Source organism: Corvus hawaiiensis, chromosome 7 (assembly GCF_020740725.1).
Source record: "Corvus hawaiiensis isolate bCorHaw1 chromosome 7, bCorHaw1.pri.cur, whole genome shotgun sequence".
NCBI lineage: Eukaryota > Metazoa > Chordata > Aves > Passeriformes > Corvidae > Corvus > Corvus hawaiiensis.
The window spans coordinates 40,645,867-40,664,805 of NC_063219.1; positions in this window are offsets into that span (position 1 = coordinate 40,645,867).

Sequence of the window (18,939 nt, forward strand, 5' to 3'; positions counted from 1 at the left end):
TGATGAAGAAGTCTTTTTATTAACCAATTAAATCTCTGAAGGTGAGAAATGCCAGTTCAACCTAAATAATTAAAATATTAACCCTTTGCAAGTAGAGACATAAAAGAATGTTCTTTACTAGGTCCCTTCTGTACTGGTACTCCTGTTAAATTTTACGGTTAAAATATCTGGCTCTCTCTTCTACTCAGAACCAATGTTGCATTTTAAGTATGAGGGTGCCTTCAACTGCAAGTTGTTTGGGACATATATCCAGGATGTTATATTTACCCTTGGAATGAATGAAAAACAAGGTCATTTTAAATGCTACAGTCAGGCAGTAAATTACCTCTGCATTAAAAAAGACTTAGATTACATTTTTTTTATTTGACTGGAAAAGCACCAACCTCACTGATAGCAATATTAGCAGATAAGGTACTGAAAATCTTTGATTACCATGACAGCTCACATTGGTCTATCAAAACCTTTGCAAATTAAAGTGACCAAAAGACATACATAAAACCAAAAGAATCAAGGATTACTTTTGTATCATTTTTCCCCTAAGTGTTTTAGAAGAACTAATGCAAGGAAATACTAACTTGCAAATTCAGTTAATTTTTATCTTCTTCCAAAAAATGGATGCTTTTTGCTATTTAGGCATATTTGGCATTTTGCTATTTAGGCATATTTGGCATTTTCCCTTCCCTATATAAGTCTACAAAATACCTTACGTAATAACTTGGTTAATTTTCTTATGCCTACAAAGCTCTCTTTTCTTCTCGACCAAAACTAAACTTAGTTCTCCCTGATCAAAGGATGTAGTGTGGGGTTTTTTTCCTGTTGCTTCTTTAACCACAAGGATGCAAAAAGGCCTACCTCAAAATTTAGTGTAGATCTGTAGTAATTACACCTACAAGTGAAAAGAAGCTCTTTCAGGATGGAACACAACAGCTGTTACACAGCAGACAAGACTACACAATAGTTTAGGACAGGAAGTGATGGCATCTTTTATTAAACTATATTTAAACAGGAAATAATCTAATGTAATTAGCCAACTTGGAACCTGGCCAGGTCACACCGATTAAGAACTCTTGCAAAAATTTCAGCACAGTCTTAGTTAATTGTCCATGAACTTAATTTAAAAGCACAGCATAATAGTACTGCATATATAGTGCGGAATGCACCAAAAAGAGCTGTGGCAAATTATTTTGTCAGTAGATACATTTTCAAGTTGCACTTAAGCTATTAATGATGTTGCCTTTAGTGTACTCTTAATATTTTTATCCGTAAAGCACCATCCAGTTGGCTACCTTTAAAGCTACATCAAATGTATACATATTGTCTAGTTGATTTTTATATATTAACACAGAATAATGAAGAACACCAACACTGTAACACAACAAAGATTTTCTTAGTGGTTGGGTTTCTGGCTTTTTCTTTTCTTTTTTTTTTTTTTTTTTTAAGAGACACATCCTGTTCAAGTTTTATTTAATTAAGATCTCTCATGCTTGCAAAACCTATAGTTTCAAGGCAGAAACTGGCCTTGCTTAGACAGTTCAGATTCTTCAGCTTCTAGTTCTTCTCTTAGTCTATCCTTATTGTGTTTGCAATGTTGCAAAAGACATTACAAACCCATTTCTATATTTTAAGACCTTGGTGATGCATCCATAAACCAGAAAATAAGTAAAACAGAATAAGGATTACTGCAAAAATGCTAAGCTGGAGGATAAATGTGCTGACACTTCTCTTCAGCCATTAAGATAATGACTCTCACAACAATACCACTAATTGAAAGAAATGCAGAGGACACGGGTCTAATGTCCAAGAATGTCCTTAGCACAACAGAACCAACCCATTAGTATACTTAATTTCCCCCCTAACATCATAAATGCTATTCTATATGAGAGCTATATTGAAAGGTAAAATATACAAAGGCCATTAGAAGTTACATCTACTTGCTCTTTCTTCATTGCCTTACAAACAGTAACTCTTAAATTTAAAAAGTAGTAATGATTATGTCCTTTTTATAGACAAGGATTGAGGTAGACAGAACTAGGAGCTGCAATCATAAGCTTGTGATTCTAAATCCTATGAATTTCCACCTTCCAAACATTAGAAAAAAGCTTTTTAGGAATAGTTTTGTACTGAGATTAGTTGCATATGTTGGTAAAGAAATACATATTCCATAAACTGCTAGTTTTCTAGGAATTTATAATAATACAATTTGTCAGAAAGTTCAGAAGTAATATTCCTGAATGCAATCCTATAGCCATTAAAAAAACCCAAACGTTTTCCTATCTCCATGTCTACAGAAGCTCTTGCTAATCCATTATTTCTTAATCTGAGCACATTTTCTGCATCATCTGTTTGATGTCACATCTATTTTCATTATCTTAGAACCCTCAGAACATTATCGCCACACGTCACAACATAACCCAAATAAAGATCAGGCTTCTTTCAGGACTACAGAATGCTGAACTACGGATCTAGAGATTATTATTCCAACTATCAGAACCTGATTATTTTTAAAAAGTGTTTCTGAAAAGACTGCAACATGTAGTATGGAAATTTTATACCTTTTTGTATCTAAGTAACTAACATTTCTTTGCAGGAAAGCAAGCGTGAAAAGGACTTTTTCCATACTACTGAAAATTCTAAACACTCTACACTTATTGTTATATATTTGGGGATATCTTAGGCAAAAAAACATGTAAGAAAAAGCTATTTGATGTAACTAGAATAGTAGAAAGCTGCCATACGTGTATTGATAACTCTAAACTTCCAGAGTCTTGGCCTTTCTTGTACCTTTTCCCTTCCTCTCTTCCTGTGGATTATATTAACTTCCTGTGTTGAAAGTTAAAAATGCATAAATTCATTACTATCCACTACAGAGAGCTCTATGACAAAGCCTTACTTAAATCGCTGGTATGGTAAAACAACTAACTTGTGCTTCTGTGAAAGCTCATAAGAATTATAATAAGTGGGAAAGGTGTATCATGTTTGAACTTTTTATGACTATAGTAGATAGTATTCTCAAACTAAGCATGTCACTCCCAATTTTATCTTCTAAAAATTCAGTTTTCTGATCACATTTTGATCATAGAAATCAATAAAGGTTGCTTTGATGCTTCTTGTGTCATTATGTTTTAACATAAACAGAGAAATTAAAAAAAAAGAAGTCCAAAACATTCCGAGTGTCTAGTCTTGAATGTCTACATTAACTCATACTCAGCAGATATAAATACAGCTGCATTTATGCATCTCATAAAAGATTGCATATGTTCATGAAGTGTAAGAGTTAAAAATAACCTCGATGCTTTTCCCAGTATTTTTAGCAGGCTATAAATACTTAATTCAATCTCATTTTCTGTAGTACTTTAGCAGTTTAGGAAAGACTTTAAACAGCTATTAAAAAAAAAAAAAAAAAAAGGCAAATAGTGGAATACCTCTAGAGTTAATGACAAGACCCTGCATCTTTTCTCTGGCTTTACCATATTAATGGCCCTTGGCCCACATTCAGCTGTGGCTGTAATTTCCATCTGTTAAAGACAGTGCCCACATTGGAGCCGACCTGGGTGTTCACAGTGTTACACCGTCAGAGGTGAAGCAGCAAGCCAGAGAGCGCCTCAGAGCCTCCATCCCGCCGAGCCCAAGGCCGGCTCCCAGCTGCGCGCTCCCGCCTTGCCCTCACGGCTCTGCGGACCGGGCCCGCCGGCAGCGCGGCGGGAGCGTCACGGCCCGGCGCCCTCAGGGCACAGGCAGCCGGCCCAGCCCTCACTGCGCCTCGGGTCCCCGGCGCCGTTCCGCAGGCCCTCGGGCCTCCGTGGGCCACCTAGGCGGCCGTGGGCGGCAGGGGTCCCGTGAGGGAAGCGACGATGGCCTGTAGTGGTGGCCTGCACTGGGGCCCGGCTACCAGGGCAGCCGTGGCCTCACAGCCCAGTTGCCCAGCAAGGCAGCGTGGACAGGTGGCCCCAGACTGAGCAGACACTGCCTTATAGAGTTTGTGCTCCCACTCCCAGACTAGCTGCAGAGTGATTGAAGCAGTTGGGTCCAAGTCCCATCTTGGTTATTAAACTATAGCTCTGCTTGAAGTTGGGTTTTGCTCCTGTAAGTTTGACTGGAGGTGACCTCATGCTCAACTGGAGTGGTTTATTGCACAATTAAATTTTCTCACCTACTTCACTGGCAAGGATTCTTCTTCTTCAAAGGTGAGACTTACAGGCAATTTGGTGTACTTGCTTCTTAAAAGGCTGTGTTTTGTGAAAGCACTATGGAAAAGTTGGAGTAATGGCAAAGAATTATTAAAAAGGCTTGATCTCTACTAGATGTACTATCTGCTGTCAAAAATCAGTGTTGGTAGAGGCAGTTCATCAAGATTGTCCAGTGTTGAACATTGTTTAAGAGTAAGAACAAACTGTCAGCAGCAGGCAATTTTCCATTGCAGACTAACCTGAAATGATCTCATTCTGTATACTTCAGTGCATGTAGAAGGCAGAGAGGAAATCTATAGATGCTGGTGACTGCAAGAAGGAAGATCAAGGCAAGTCTCAGACAATTTTAAGAGGTAACTAAATAGTATCCTTATAGTTCTTCAGTCAAGAGATCTAGAGGACGTCAAGGGAACTGCTAGCAAAGAATTCCCGTAGTTGTATTTGAAACCTAGCATTAAGCAAATCCTCAATAGTCTGACTTTTCCTTCGTGGGCATTTATTAAGAAAAGGTGTTTACTAAGGGTAAACAAGTTCACTGAACTTGTGAACCTATTCTTACCAAGCATTAATTTTCTGTCATAGAAAGTACAAAAGTGTATGCTTCTGCTGTTAGACCTTGAGCTATGCATTATTTTTGACTAGTATTTTTCCATTTACTCTACCAAAGAGTTCAGCTAAGAATACGGGGTTTTATTTTCCCCAGCATCAAATATATTAGTTCCATTCTCTGAGCCATCCTAACTTACACCGATTTGTCTCAAGTCAAATGAATTGACAAAAGTAATCTGAGTTTTAATTTCTCTGCCCTACTTCTGCTGAATAGTATTAATTTTACTGACCGATACAAGGTCCTTTCATAAAAGTGTGAGTTCTATAAGCACACCAGAGGTATTTACTATTAGCTGTTAAGTTACTTCTTACAGTTGTCTGAGACTTACTTCGATCTCCTCTCTTGAGGTCACCAGCATGTACAGATTTCTTGGCTGTCTTCTATGTGCACTGAAGTATATGGAACCAAAATAAGTTGATGAGGGTGGGGGTGGAGTGTGCAGGTTCCTTGGCCTAGGCAGCCTAAGCTTCACACACAATTTGAGGAAGTTGAGAAATAAGGCTTTTTGTTCTCAAGTCCAAATATTAGTTGTATTTCAACTAGGACTAAGTTGAAAGCCCAGCATAAATGGTGCACTAACAGCTTAGGTCTTGAAAGTCTGGCTTGGTGCAGTCAGCCCTGGAAATGAAAACTTCCACACCTGTCCATGTGTTCTTAATTTGAGTGGGCATGAATTGGTGTTCATGAGATCCCCTTTAATCTGATCTGTTTGAACTGCCATCACATTCTGTAGTTTCATTTATATGAAATCACAGAATGGTTTGAGTGAAAGATCATCTCATTCCTGTGAATATTAAGATGTATGCAGAATAGTAAGTGCAGCCACTCAAAATTCCAAATATACCTCTTTTGTGAATTTTTGAAAATCCACAGCAGAGGACAGTACTGGGGTTGCTTATATGTACCAGACCTTCCTCACAAAAGACAGCTACATATTGATGCATACGTGTAGTAACACTGGGGCACTAGAGATTTGGATGGCCAAGGAAGAGGTATCTGACTTCCTAAACTCTGGGTGGCAGCTATAAAACAGAAAGAAAGAACAGACTTTTGGAGGGGAGCAGTGAAAATTGACAACTTTGATTCATATTCTATCAGTTTAAGTTTTTTGGAAAACTGAATAGACAAAAATCTAGGATTCATCCTTCTGAAAGGGACTACAAAGTTGACAGCTAATTAAATGTCAGTCATCCATGGAGCTGAGCAGGCCTAAGGACTGAAAATTAACATATGTTATAGAAATAATCCTGTACTACTTTATGGGCCTTACATTTTACTATTATAGCAACAAATATTTTCAAGACTGCACGGACAAGCTCTCTGAGCTAAGAATAAACAGGACTAAAGCTGCATGCATGACATCAGTTTGGCCTCTTTGTTCTCATGAGCTTATTATTCTAGTGTAGTTTGGTGGGGTGTTAGGGCAGTAGACAAAGGAGGCAGTTGTCTATTCAGTTCCTGAGCCAGTTGCTGCAGAAGTTGGACCACAGAATGAATGAAATACTGAGTTGCTGGTCTTTAGTTAAGGAAACGAAAGTTAAGGAAAACAAAAACCACACAGGAGACCAGGCTTTTTGTCTCAACCTCTGACATGAAATGTTTTTTATTAAACTGAATGGTCAGTAATTAATCTATTACCTAAGCATGCAATTTGACCACCTGTTTTCTAAAAGTATAGGGTATTCACCAACTTCAATTCACAGAAATTTTGAGCTGTTTTTTGAGCAAAGATCTTCACCAAACGCAGGAGCTTGACCTGAGCATCCAAACATGTCAAGCAAAGTTAGCAAATACATACTTTAATATGCCACATATGAAAACTGATAAAATCACTCATAATACATATTAACTAGCAAATCAGGACTACTTTATTCCAGAATCAACTGTCACATAAACATGGTCTCATACATGGCCTAATGGCCATATTATAAATAATTGGTTTAAATTCATGTCTGCTCTTTTTCCAGATTAATTTTCACCTGTAAAAAAAAATCATTACTTATAGCCTACTTCTTGTCGCTGAATTGATAAATTCCTCATGTGCCTTAGTAGTGTGTACATTACTACCATACAAGAAATAGAAGCTTGATGTCTTTCTTCATTTTGCACCCACAAGCAACTATGACAATCTGGCTTTGTATTTGACTTCAGCTGCTTTCCAACAGAGCAATTCATTTACAGTCAATGCAATAACAAACACATGAAGATTTATTTAAAATATCTCCTTGTAATCTGATCTGTATTGCCATTGCTACAAGTACACAGCAGCAATTTGAGACCCATGAATAGAGAGGTGTTTCATTAAAGATTCCTTCCTGTTCTCAGAGTGCTGGCTTTTTTGACAGAATGATTTTACCTATGCATCTCAATCCAAAGGTGATTTTCATTACTGTTGCTTTGTAAGCGTGGCAAATTAAATCAAAATATTTTCTCTAAGTCCTCATTCTGTGAAAAGGTAGTGAATTTATTCTATTTTGTCACTAATTTCAGGAGTATTTTTGTCTCTATAAATTAAACATTTGGTCTTTCATAAGCTTAGTTCTTATTTAAAAATTCAACTTGTTCAAGGAAATTGAATTAAAAAATTGACATTTTAGTCTAAAAACTGTGTAACAACCCATGCATTGATTCTATGTCCTATCTCCTACTAACCTTTTAACTATAGAAAAAGCTGTAATGTGACCTTCTGGAGAGGGAAAAGAAACTAGGCTTTGCTAGTTCCACTAGCCATGGAGCTATTTTAATTTGTGTTTATTGATTGTTATTATTGATATTGATATGTTTATTAAAAGAAATTTGAATAATTATGTTTGCACAAAATGCAAGTTTTCAGTGAAAAGAACAATCAGGAAGGCATTATTTCCATGGGATTTTGTCCTTTGACTCCTCTCTTATCACAGTAGTCCTGTTTATCCCATGATCCCTTTGGTATGCTTTCCAGGATTGGAGACAACATATGTTATGCTAATGTAAATCCATGAGAGTTGGCCAGGAGGTTTGTTCCAACCAGAATATACAGCATATGCATCCTGCATTCTTTTCTTCTCTCAAAGTATTAATTCGTATTAGTCTCCTTCGTGCCTGTAAAGATCCAGCCACCAAATGTTACCTCCAATAGGTTTTCCTGCTGTCTGCTTTTACTGCTCACTCAGGATCTCTGGTTAGCATCTCTGTCGCAACAGGCAACTTCTCTCTCTGTCTGTTTAGGCTCAGATCTAATAATTTCCACTCCTACACACCCTGGATTTATCACTCAAATGGCTACTATTATTTTGGCATTTGTCTTTGCACAGTCACTGATTTTCAGAAAACTTGCAGGGACACAGATTTCCATCCATCTTTCGAACAGGTTGAAATTGGTCAAGACAGTAAACAATGGGACTGGCAAAGCATTTGTATGAGCCTCATTTCCTTGTGAAAGCACAATAGAATTATGTCTCTCAACCATGCTGGTGCAAGTACTGTCACTTCTGCAGGGGTCAGTGGCTCCAGATGCAGGCTAACCAGAGATAAACGGTTGCTCCCTTTCAGAACACGCCTCCATCATAGTCTGTCTGTCCATCAGACCTGGGCACATCCACTGCTGGGATTTTACAAGAAGTCTGTAACAAAACACTGGAATTTATGTATGCTAAATGTTAATATTAGAAATGTAAGTGTGAAAGAAAAAGTAACTGGTGAATGGCTAACATAATTATTCCTGTCTTTTTCAAGTCAGAAAAAAAAGGTGGCAACCAGGAATGGCAGAGGTTGAAAGTAAGCCTTACTGGAAAGGCAGCAGGAGGCAGATGTGTGCAAGGAGAAAGGAAGAAAGCAGGCAAAAACACGCAGGTATTTTTGAGAGCTATGAGTTTCTGCTATGTGCAAAAGATCGTTACCAATATAAACAGAGGCATGTTGCTGGGGGAAAAATTACTTAGGGCTATGAAAAGAAATATCTTACCAGAATTTGTTTCAAGTAACTTTTTAAAGTTTTACTCTGATCTTCGCTTGAAGTTAATTTCCTTGATAGGAGCAGAAGCTTGTCAAGGTGTACTTTAACACAGTGCACTTAAACTAACAGACTGGCTTACTACTTAAAACTAAGCAGGTAAATTGACTTTATACAAGACTAAGGTGTAGAACTCTTTTAGCCATCATCTAGACAAAGGAAACAATTGCCACGCACGGTGAATAGTTTCGAAAAGGTTTCATTTTGAGTAGGTAATTGGTAAGAAGATGGGCTGTTGACTCCTGGTATTTGCATGTTTTTCAGCAGCATGGTACTACCTGCTTTGCTGGGTCCTTAGTGGATGCATACAGATGACTGCATGTTCCTCCAAGAATGTGTATATATTGCTATTTTTTATTGCAGATCATTGGATAAGATGCTGAGATAGATATAATTTTTAATGCAGTATTTTTAGTACAAAATGGAGGCAATTTCCTCAAAATAATGAGACTCTTTTTTCCAATTTTTTTCATTATTCCTATGCTTTCTTCCATTAGCTTTGTTTCCATGTGATAAAGACAAGTTTCTCATGTTTATTCTTTTTACTTTGACAATTCTGGTGGTTTCTCCTGAGTCTTGATTTGTTGGCTCTAACAAGATACTCCTTTTCCTCATTGTAAAGTACCAGTGGAAAGAAGCATTTATTTGGCAAAAGTAGGAAAAAAGTAAAATAAATAATTGGTCTAGTATAGTGTTAAACAAGCTACCCTACTTTGTCTTTGGAGGACTTCCAAATCAATCAATATGTATATACAACATAGAGGAAGCAAAGAACACAGAAAACAATTTAACTAACTTCAGAAAGAGACATGCAACAGAAGTTGGATGGAATAACCAGAGTGTGATGAAGTGAATTACTGTATTATTGGTTATTTTTTCCCCTTGTCATAATGTCACTTTTTCTAGAGGCAATGGACTTAGCTGATAGTGCAGGACATTTTTCCAAGTGCTGGATCAACAATACTGCCATGTCTTAGTGCGTGAGTGAAGGTGAGCACAGAAAGCCTCACCAATGGTTTTAGGGATCATTGTCACCAATATCTCAGGCCAGGATAGTAACTACCCATCTGATGAAAAGTCACTGCAAAAAGCAGCAAACTTATTAGTAAACAAATCTTTGGGGAGGCATAATTTAACCTTTATTTTAGTCTGAGGCCAAACCCAGCAATTTGGATCCTTATAAAGTACTTAATATTATGCCAGTTAAATAGGCACCAGTGAGCCCAAAGCTTTGAACATCAATTTTATCTGGACTTTAAAAATCCTGTGTGAATCTTCAGGTGGCTCCAGGCTTTTAAGAGTCCGGAACTGTTGCCTAAATGAGCTCTGACAGAAATTCTGAGAAGATGTAATGTGCAGATTCAGTTCTAATTTGGTCATCTGTGGCCGGCCTTCTCGGTCACTATTTGGATTCAGGGACATAATCAATGTTAATTGCATATATTTGTTTTGGATAATTGTTTGAATGACTCTTTATCATAAAATAAGCATTAACAGCTTGTCCATCAACTATGTTTCAACCTACTACACCTGTAACTGGTTATGTTAGAACTGGCAATGGGGAATGCAGACTGATGATTTTAAAGGAGTACACTGTATTTGTTTTCACCTCTCACTTGCAACTCATAGAACTTGGTGATGGAACTGAAATTATGTGTTTGTTTTTCTCTTCATTATTTCCTCATATGAAACTGGCAGTCATGCTTATTTACTAAGACAAACAAAAGAACCTGTAGTTTTGATACCTAGGATACTAAGTTATTTAACTAATTTCATGAATGTGCCTTAAATTATGAGAAATTTTGAGTATTTCTTACTATATTTGTTCTTTGTCTTATTAAGTGACAATAATGCAGAGGCTATATGTATGTATGACACCTTCCAAACAAAACATGTTCTAAATTTAATTGTGCAAAGTGTAATCACAGGAATCTAAATATATTAGCATAAGAATATTTTAATTCTGCACAATTCGTAGAAGCAGGCTGGGTTATGTTACAAAAAATGTAAGATATAAACTTTTCTTTTTGTGAGACCTTTATTTTGCTCTCCAGAGCTAGATTCAAATTCTGGGATTTTAACTTCACAGATAAACAATAATCCATAATTCAATCCACTTTTTCTCATATGTAAATATTTTTCTTACTGAATCTACATTATTTAAATTCCAGACAATATTACTTGTTCATCAATATGCTAAATTCTTGTTATAGTCTGAGATTAGAAGAGAGATATCTTGAAGAAGAAGCAGGAGACAGTTAAAAAATCCATGGCTGATTTCAAAACCGACCAATTCTTATTTGTTTGAGACTCAGAAGGCATAAAGTGACATCAACCTTTAGGATTGCAACTGAACAGAAAGGCTCTAATATTTTATGAAAAGGATCATTGATAATGACACATAAACAAGACCAATCTGATGGTTTTGCTTGCATTTATATGGATGCAAGTCTTATTAGCAAGGGATACAAAGAAAAGTAGTAAATTTATTAGAAGATGCAAATGCAATGGATATTTTCAAAATTTAGAGGTTAACTTATCCCCAGTATATACACTCAGCTGTTTCAGTGATGTAATAAGTGACCTTGTCCTTCTCGTATAACTACCAAAAAGTACGCACAAATTACGTAATAAAGCAGCAAAATGGCTTGCAACAAAGCAATTTCTCAAAGGGTATTTAAAAGCAGTTTGAGAGTATTAGGATTGGGGTGATAGAGTTTGTCTCGCAGTGTGGTCTTTCCCCTCTTTGTACATCACTGGGAATCAGTTAATCAATAATAATTCAATTATAAAATTGCTTCAGTGTGTAACTTTCCAGAGCAAGAATTACTCATGTGAACAGTTTTCCTCGCAGGAGAATGGAGAAATGGTGTCGTGGGATATATCAAAATCAGTTGTTACTGCATCACAAGGTTTCTGATTCTGATTTCACCAGTCAGTGTTACTGTGTCAAGTGGTGCTAATAAAAAGTTACAACAAAGGGAAAAGATACCGTGCTCCTTCGGTGAGGAAAATGGGTACTGAGACAGAAAAAGGGGAAAAAACTCACATAATGTTATGTGCTTACACAAAAGAGGAATTGAGCCTGGGGTAAGTTTCAGAAACCTATTTCTACCTACATATAGGTATTTTAAAGTAAATAAAATATTGTGAAAGCCTTTTTTCTGTTTTGTTTGTGTACTATTGCTTTCTTTAGTTTTTGTACATGGTATCTTGGCAGTGTATAGTTTCAGTGGTTAACTGATAAATGCCACCCCCACAGGATTGTTTCCAGCCCCACCTGCCGGTCTGAAACTCACTATTTCCATCGAGTTCTGGGAGTTGGCTCTGTATTTCGTTCTGGCTAAATTCTTCTTATTTTTGTGCTTGAAAATTCAGGTAAAGGCTAAATGCATTTTATTTACCCAGGCTTTTCAGTATTTCTATTAAAGCAGTAGATATTTTACAGATATTTAGCAATTTTCGTCCTGAAGAGTCGAAGTATTTTATAACTGCGACATACGGGCCTGGTCCCTGGGCGAGGGGCGCGCCACCGAGTGGATTGCCGAGGTACAGCCGCGATTTGCCTCCTACCGTAACCTGAGTCTCGCACTGAATCACAGAATCACAGAATATTCTGAGTTGGAAGCGACCCGCAAGGATCACCGAGTCCTTACACACTTGCGTCTTAACAGTCTTTACATTGGTCTCCTGTACATAAGGATTAGGATTCAGCCTTTAAATACATGATGACCTTTTGCTGAGACCACTGTCCATCCAATGGAGAAATATGCTCTCATTGTCTCCTGTGCTGTTTCCTCACTACTTTGCCTGATATTGGGATTAAGACCATCTTTGATTTTCCTTCTATATCAGAGCAGCAGTTATCTCAAAAATATCCAATGGGTCATTATAGTTTATGTGTGCTTCATGCTACAGATGATATGAAGGAAATTATCATGAAGGCATTGGCTAAAACATGATGGATCACATAGGAAGCGTCAATAAGGCAAGAGAAATATGTTCGACGGAAAACTCTAAGTCTTAGGGAAGAAAATATAAGAGATCAGCGAAAGAAAAGTGTGATTTCAAACAGTTTTTCTATCTTGATTTTGGGTGAGGCCTTCATTTACACTCATTAACATTCCAGATAAACCCTTACTTTTTAAATAATGTCTTGGATGTGAAAATCTATATGTAAAAGTTATCTTTTTGTCCACAAGAACAATTTGTTTCTCTTAAAACAAACTAATTTTTCATATGTGATTATGTCTGATTATGAATAGTGAAGGCAATAGTGTTTTAAAAGCAATAATCTTATTTCCTGGTTTCATGAATACTGAATTAGTTTTAACTTTTTTCTGCATAACAGCTTGCAATGACAGGGCTCGTCCTCCTTATTTTCTCATATGCGTAGCCTAGCCAATAGTGTAGTGTAAGGACATTTCATAAAAGATAGGGAGAGTTTTCCTAGAAGGAGACTGAACTTGATTTTTACCTCTCCTAGGCAAGGGTCAGTTGACCACAAAGAGACGCAGTTCTTGTATCACGTAGCAAACTCCTCTTACAGATCCAGTTATTTAAGAATGATCTGGCAGTCCTGTGTTTAGCCTCAAGGATCTGTTTCCTGAGTTTCCATCTCTGAGTATTTGCATTTGTTTTCTTCATTTACTTCTTGTATTGCAGCATCAATGGCTGTTATACTTTCAGTTCCCAACCCAGGGGTGCTGGCTGGCAGCAGCTCAGCAGGAGCCAGATGATCATGAAAGGAGATGGTCCCACTGAACTCAGCATCAATGTGGCCTCACCGTGAGCCCCATGTGCAGTACTGGGCCCCAGCATCAGAGAATGACACGAAGGTCCTCAGATGCCACTGGAGGAGGCAGCCGAGATGGTGAGGGGCTGGAAGGCACGTCCTGCGAAGACCAGCTGAGGGCTCTGGGCCTGTCTGGTTAGGAGAAAAGGCAGCTGAGGGGCGACCTCTGGGCTTTTTACCAATTCCTGAGCAGTGGATATGGAGAGGCAGGTGCTGCACTCTTCTCCTTGGGATCCATGGACAGGACATGTGGGAATGGCTCAAAGCTGCACCAGGAGAGATTCAGACTAGACATGAGGGAACATTTCTTTACCAGGAGGGTGGTCGAATATGGGAACACGTCTCCTGGAGAGGGAGTTGATGTCCCAAGTATTTAAGAGACATTTGGGCAGTGATCATAATAACAAACTTTGACTTTTGGTCAGCCCTTGAGAAGTCAGGCTGTTGTACTAGATGATTGTTGTAGGTCTCTTCCAACTGAAATAGTCCATTCTATTTGAAACGTTTTGGCTGAGTACAATACCCTTGTTTTAAAATGTCCATCCATTCTTTTTGGTTTTCATAAGTAAATTAGATGGCTGTTAATTAGAACTGAGATTTGGTGTATTTATACAACAACAGTAGGACTATGTACACTTAAATAAAGGAAATTAAATTCCTTTCTAGTTTCTCACAGGCCTCACTGGAAACAAGAAATGCAGTATACATTATACAAGCAACCTGACTGTAGGCAAAATAAAAAAAATTACTGTAGTTAGTCCAGAAGCGTGGCACATCTCAAGGTAATCAGTGAGTAAAAACAAAGCTGCATTTCCAAACCAGTGAAAACAGATATCCCCAAATTGTTTCCAGAGAAAACTGTATGTTTTCAATAAACTATAAAGCATACATTTAATATGTGTCAGTGGTGTCCAAGCCCAAGTTCCTATTGCAAACTTGGAAACACAGTGCTGGTGCAGCCAGTATCTTCATATCAATTTTATTTTTTGCTTCTTTTAACACCTTGTATTACAAAGATTTATGAGTATGCTAACCATTATGGTTTGTGAGATCCATAAGTTCTGTAGCATATGAGGGCTGTTGCTTGATAATCATTCTAGAGATCTAAGAAAGAATGTCACAGGCTGTCTTATAGAGGATGTCAGTAATATTTATAAGTTTAATATTAGTCAGTTACATATACAAAGCTTATTTACTTGAGTGAAGTGTGCAGAACCACTTCCAAGATACCAGTAATCACACCACTAGCAGATACTAGATGCAGTAGTAGTTTTCACTAGAATCTGAAGAGATGTCAGTGTTTGCAGAGATCTCCTGGTTTAACCTGGACAGAGTTCATTTTCTTCTCAGTAGCTGGTCCAGTGAGTGCTGTGTTTTGGATTCAGCATGAGAATGATGTTGATATTGTGATCCTTTTGGTTGTTGCTCAGCAATGCTCATCCTAAATCAAGGACTTTTCCATTTCTCATGCTCTGTCAGCAAGGAGGTGCGCAAGAAGCTGGGGAGAAGTACATCCAGGACAGCTGATCTGAACTGGCCAAACGGATACTCCATACCATAGAGCGTCACAGGACATGGTATGCCATGTTGATATGTATGAGCTACAGGTTCTGTAAATGCTTATAACTAAAAATTAAATTTGCAGATTCTAAGTGTGAACTCATATGAAAGTACTCCAGTGACAAAGGGGAGACTTCCTAGAAAAAAAGACACAATATCCTTTTCCTATCAGCCAGCTGATGCAAGACAAATGCTAATCTTCAGTTCTTTTCCAACAGTTGTCTGTGTCTGAATTTCAAACCCGTTTGTATGCTGGTCTTTGTTAGGAGCAGTAAATTCTTCTCAGTTGCCAAGAAAACCTTATTTTGCAGTGATTTGTCTACTTTCTTGCATTGCACATGCCTCCTGTACATAAAACAAGTTGGAAATACTGCAAACAATTGTCTCTGGAGATCATGATCTCTGACCTTTATCTGCATTTAACAACAGCGTAAATTCCACATTTCGTTCAGCCTAGGATTCACACAAAAGTCTTCTAAATAGGCTCTACCAGCTGCTGTTCAGAGCTGTTCCCATTGTAAAAGCCTTTTCTCCCACATTTCATTGTTTTAGAAGTAAAATGTTACTGGTTGTATTTTTAGAATTTTTTTATTCTTTACATCTTTAATGAGAAGTGAACATGCTACTAGTCTGCCATGCATTTTTTTTCTATGACTTTCTGCCAAACACAGCTAAATCATCAGTCAAAACACTAAAGGTTTTTATGTTAATAATAGTTTGAATAGCAGTTTGAAAACTGCAGTTATTTCACTAACGTTTTAGTTCACATCTACTCAACAAACATATATAAAGAAAGCAGATACTTCTAGCTGCAATAATTTCTTGTTTTGACAGCTTGTGGCCAAATTCTTCTTTGGCTACTTTTGGAAGCAATAGATTTGTTAGTAGTCTCAAGCTCTAATAATGAAAAGGTTAAGAAGTGCTACTTAACTGTACTAAGAATCTGATTTAAAATGTAAGATCTAAGTTTTCTTATTCTATCTTATGGATGTGATGTTATATATTTGTTATTTAGGCTGTACAGTTTGGATAAAACCAATTTAGTATTTACAGAAGTCAAAAATTGTACAAAGCATCAAAATGAAAGCCTTTTATATTGCACTTGATATTTAAAATGAAGAGAAGAAGAAAAAAAACCCAAAGCAGAAATAAACTAATTGAAGCTCTGGAAGACAAAGCCATTCTTGTTTCCCTAAAACGACCCACTCAAAATTATAAAGTTAAGATGCATGTGAAACAGGAGAAGTCTGCATTTAATTATTCCTGAATCTTAGATCATGATTTCCACGATGAAGAACAGAGCCCTCTGAGTCACTGGGGTATGACCTCTAAATGGAACACAAAAAAGCAATAGGCCCTTTGTTCTGTAAGGACTGTGTATTTCTCCTAAGGCTCTGACCAAAAAACCTCAAGCAAATGGTATCTGAAGGGTGGAACATGCTACCTCACTTGCAACACTCACAACTCACAATCCCATCCTGGGTAACCTTCCCATCCTTTTTCCCTGTGCACAACTTCTCAGGCACTGGGTCAAAGCTTTTAGAACCTTTCTGGATCGCACACCCATTCTGGCATGCAGGAGAGGACAAAAAGTGATCTTTGAGACTACAGATAAAAAGAAAGAAGTGCAGGTTATTAACAGCTGTCACTTCCTTTATGCATCTCAAGAAGGGCTAGATGTACTTCAATAGCAGGAACACAAAGTAACACATAAAAATTCCCTCTTTTCCAGATCAAGGTAATATGATCAAAAACTAATCCCTTTTTATGTAAGGCAGTGCATATGAGACACCCAGTGGGTTTGGGCACAGTATTAGAAAGGAAATTATCTAATTAATTTGTTTCAGACTTGCCAAATTTCACACAAGCTTGCCTCAAATGAAAAAGCAGTATGTCACTAACCATAGACTGAGATTTCAGGTTCAGTCCTTCCAGGCAGGAAGATTCAAATTTATTTAGGGGTATGTGCATAGCAGGAATAAATGAGAGCCATCTTCCCAGTAGAGCTATCAAACTCACACGTGTGAGAGAGAAACAAGTCAGTAGTTGACAGAGATTTTAGTTTGACACATTTCCTACTTATGGAACATTCAAGGAATGTGAATAAACAGTCTGCCTATACAAGATCAGAAAATGAGCATCCAAGACAGTATCTTGTTTCCAGCAGCGCCTATGTGGTGGGTTAACCTTGGCTGGCTGCTGGACGCCCACTAAACCACTCTGCCACTCCACCTCTTCAAGAGCTCAGGGGGAGAAAATAAGATGAAAAATTATATGGCTTGAGATAAAGACAGAGACATCACCTATTAATTACCATCAGGGGCAAAATAGAACTGACTGGGGGAAGATTTATTTATTGCCAATTTAAAATTGAGCAGGATGGTGAGAAACAAAGCCAAAATGAAAATCAATCTCTCTCCCCTTCCCCTTTTTCCCAGGCTCAACTTTACTGCTTTGTTCTGACTCTTCTACCTCCTCTCCCATGAGCGGCGCAGTGGGAATGGGGAATGGGGATTGCACTATGCAGCAATAAAGCATTCCTGTTATCAACACTGTTTTCATCACAAATCCAAAACAGGACCATATAAGCTACCATGAAGAAAATTATCTCCATGAACACCAGCACACACTTCTCTACTACACCTTCCTCTTCATGCTGTTTCCCTTCTCCAGCATGGGATCCCTTCCACAGGATACAGTTCTTCACAAACTGCTCCAGCATAGGTCCTTCCCATGAGCTGCAGTTATTTAAGAACTGCTCCAGCATGGGCCCTTTCCATGGGGTACAGTCCTCCAGGAAGAGACTGTTCCAGTGTGGATCCCCCCCAGGCCACAGATCCTGCTAGAAAACCAGCTCGGGTCACCTCTCCCTGGACCACAGTTTCTGCTGGTAGACTGTCCTGGTGTGGAGTCCTCCATAGGCCACAGGGCCTCAACACACATCACCCTGGTCTTCCTCATGGGCTGCAGGGGAATCTCTCCTCTGGTGCCTGGAGCACCTCCTCTCCCTCCTTCACTGACCTTGGTTGTCTGCAGGATTATTTCACGTTTTTCTCACTCCACTTTCACCCAGCTGCTCCATAGTGTTGTTACACTTTCTTGCATGTTATCACAGAGGCACCACCAAGATTGCTGATGGGCTCAGCTTTGGTCAACAGTGGGTCTGTCTTGGATATGGCTGGAACTGGCTCTGTCGGACAAGGGGGGAACTCCCATGTTTTTTCACAGAAGCCACCCCTGCAGCCTTCCCACTACCAAATCCTTGCCACGTAAACCCAATACAAGCTAATAGCAGATGTCTAGGGAGATTATGGGAATAACACAAGGTACAATGAAGGCAGCTTCTCTGGCTTGCTTTAGAATCCAACATACAGAGGAGGCACTGTTCAACCCTCCTTCTGGGAAGCAGCATGAATTTCATTCCAGAATGAATCCTTAAGCACCTGTATTTCTTCACAGCCTGTAGTGATCAAAACCCCAAGTACAGTGTTACAAGTGCTTAGAAAGGGAATACAGTATAAAAATGAAGTCACCACTAAACCACTATTAATCCGTGGTGTGCCTACACCCTGATAATCAGTTCTGTTATGGCTACTTCTGACAGAAATTATCTAGTAGGACCAAAAAACTGACATAAAGGCTGTTCAAAGTCACAGAAGAACTCGTGGACTGAAAAATGGACTAGAATCCTGTAACTCAGAAAAGGCAAAACTCAAAGTCAAGATGATAGGTATCTATAAAGTCAGAACTTGAAAAGGAAACAATTATTTGCTCTTTCTCTTATTTCAGAAATTAG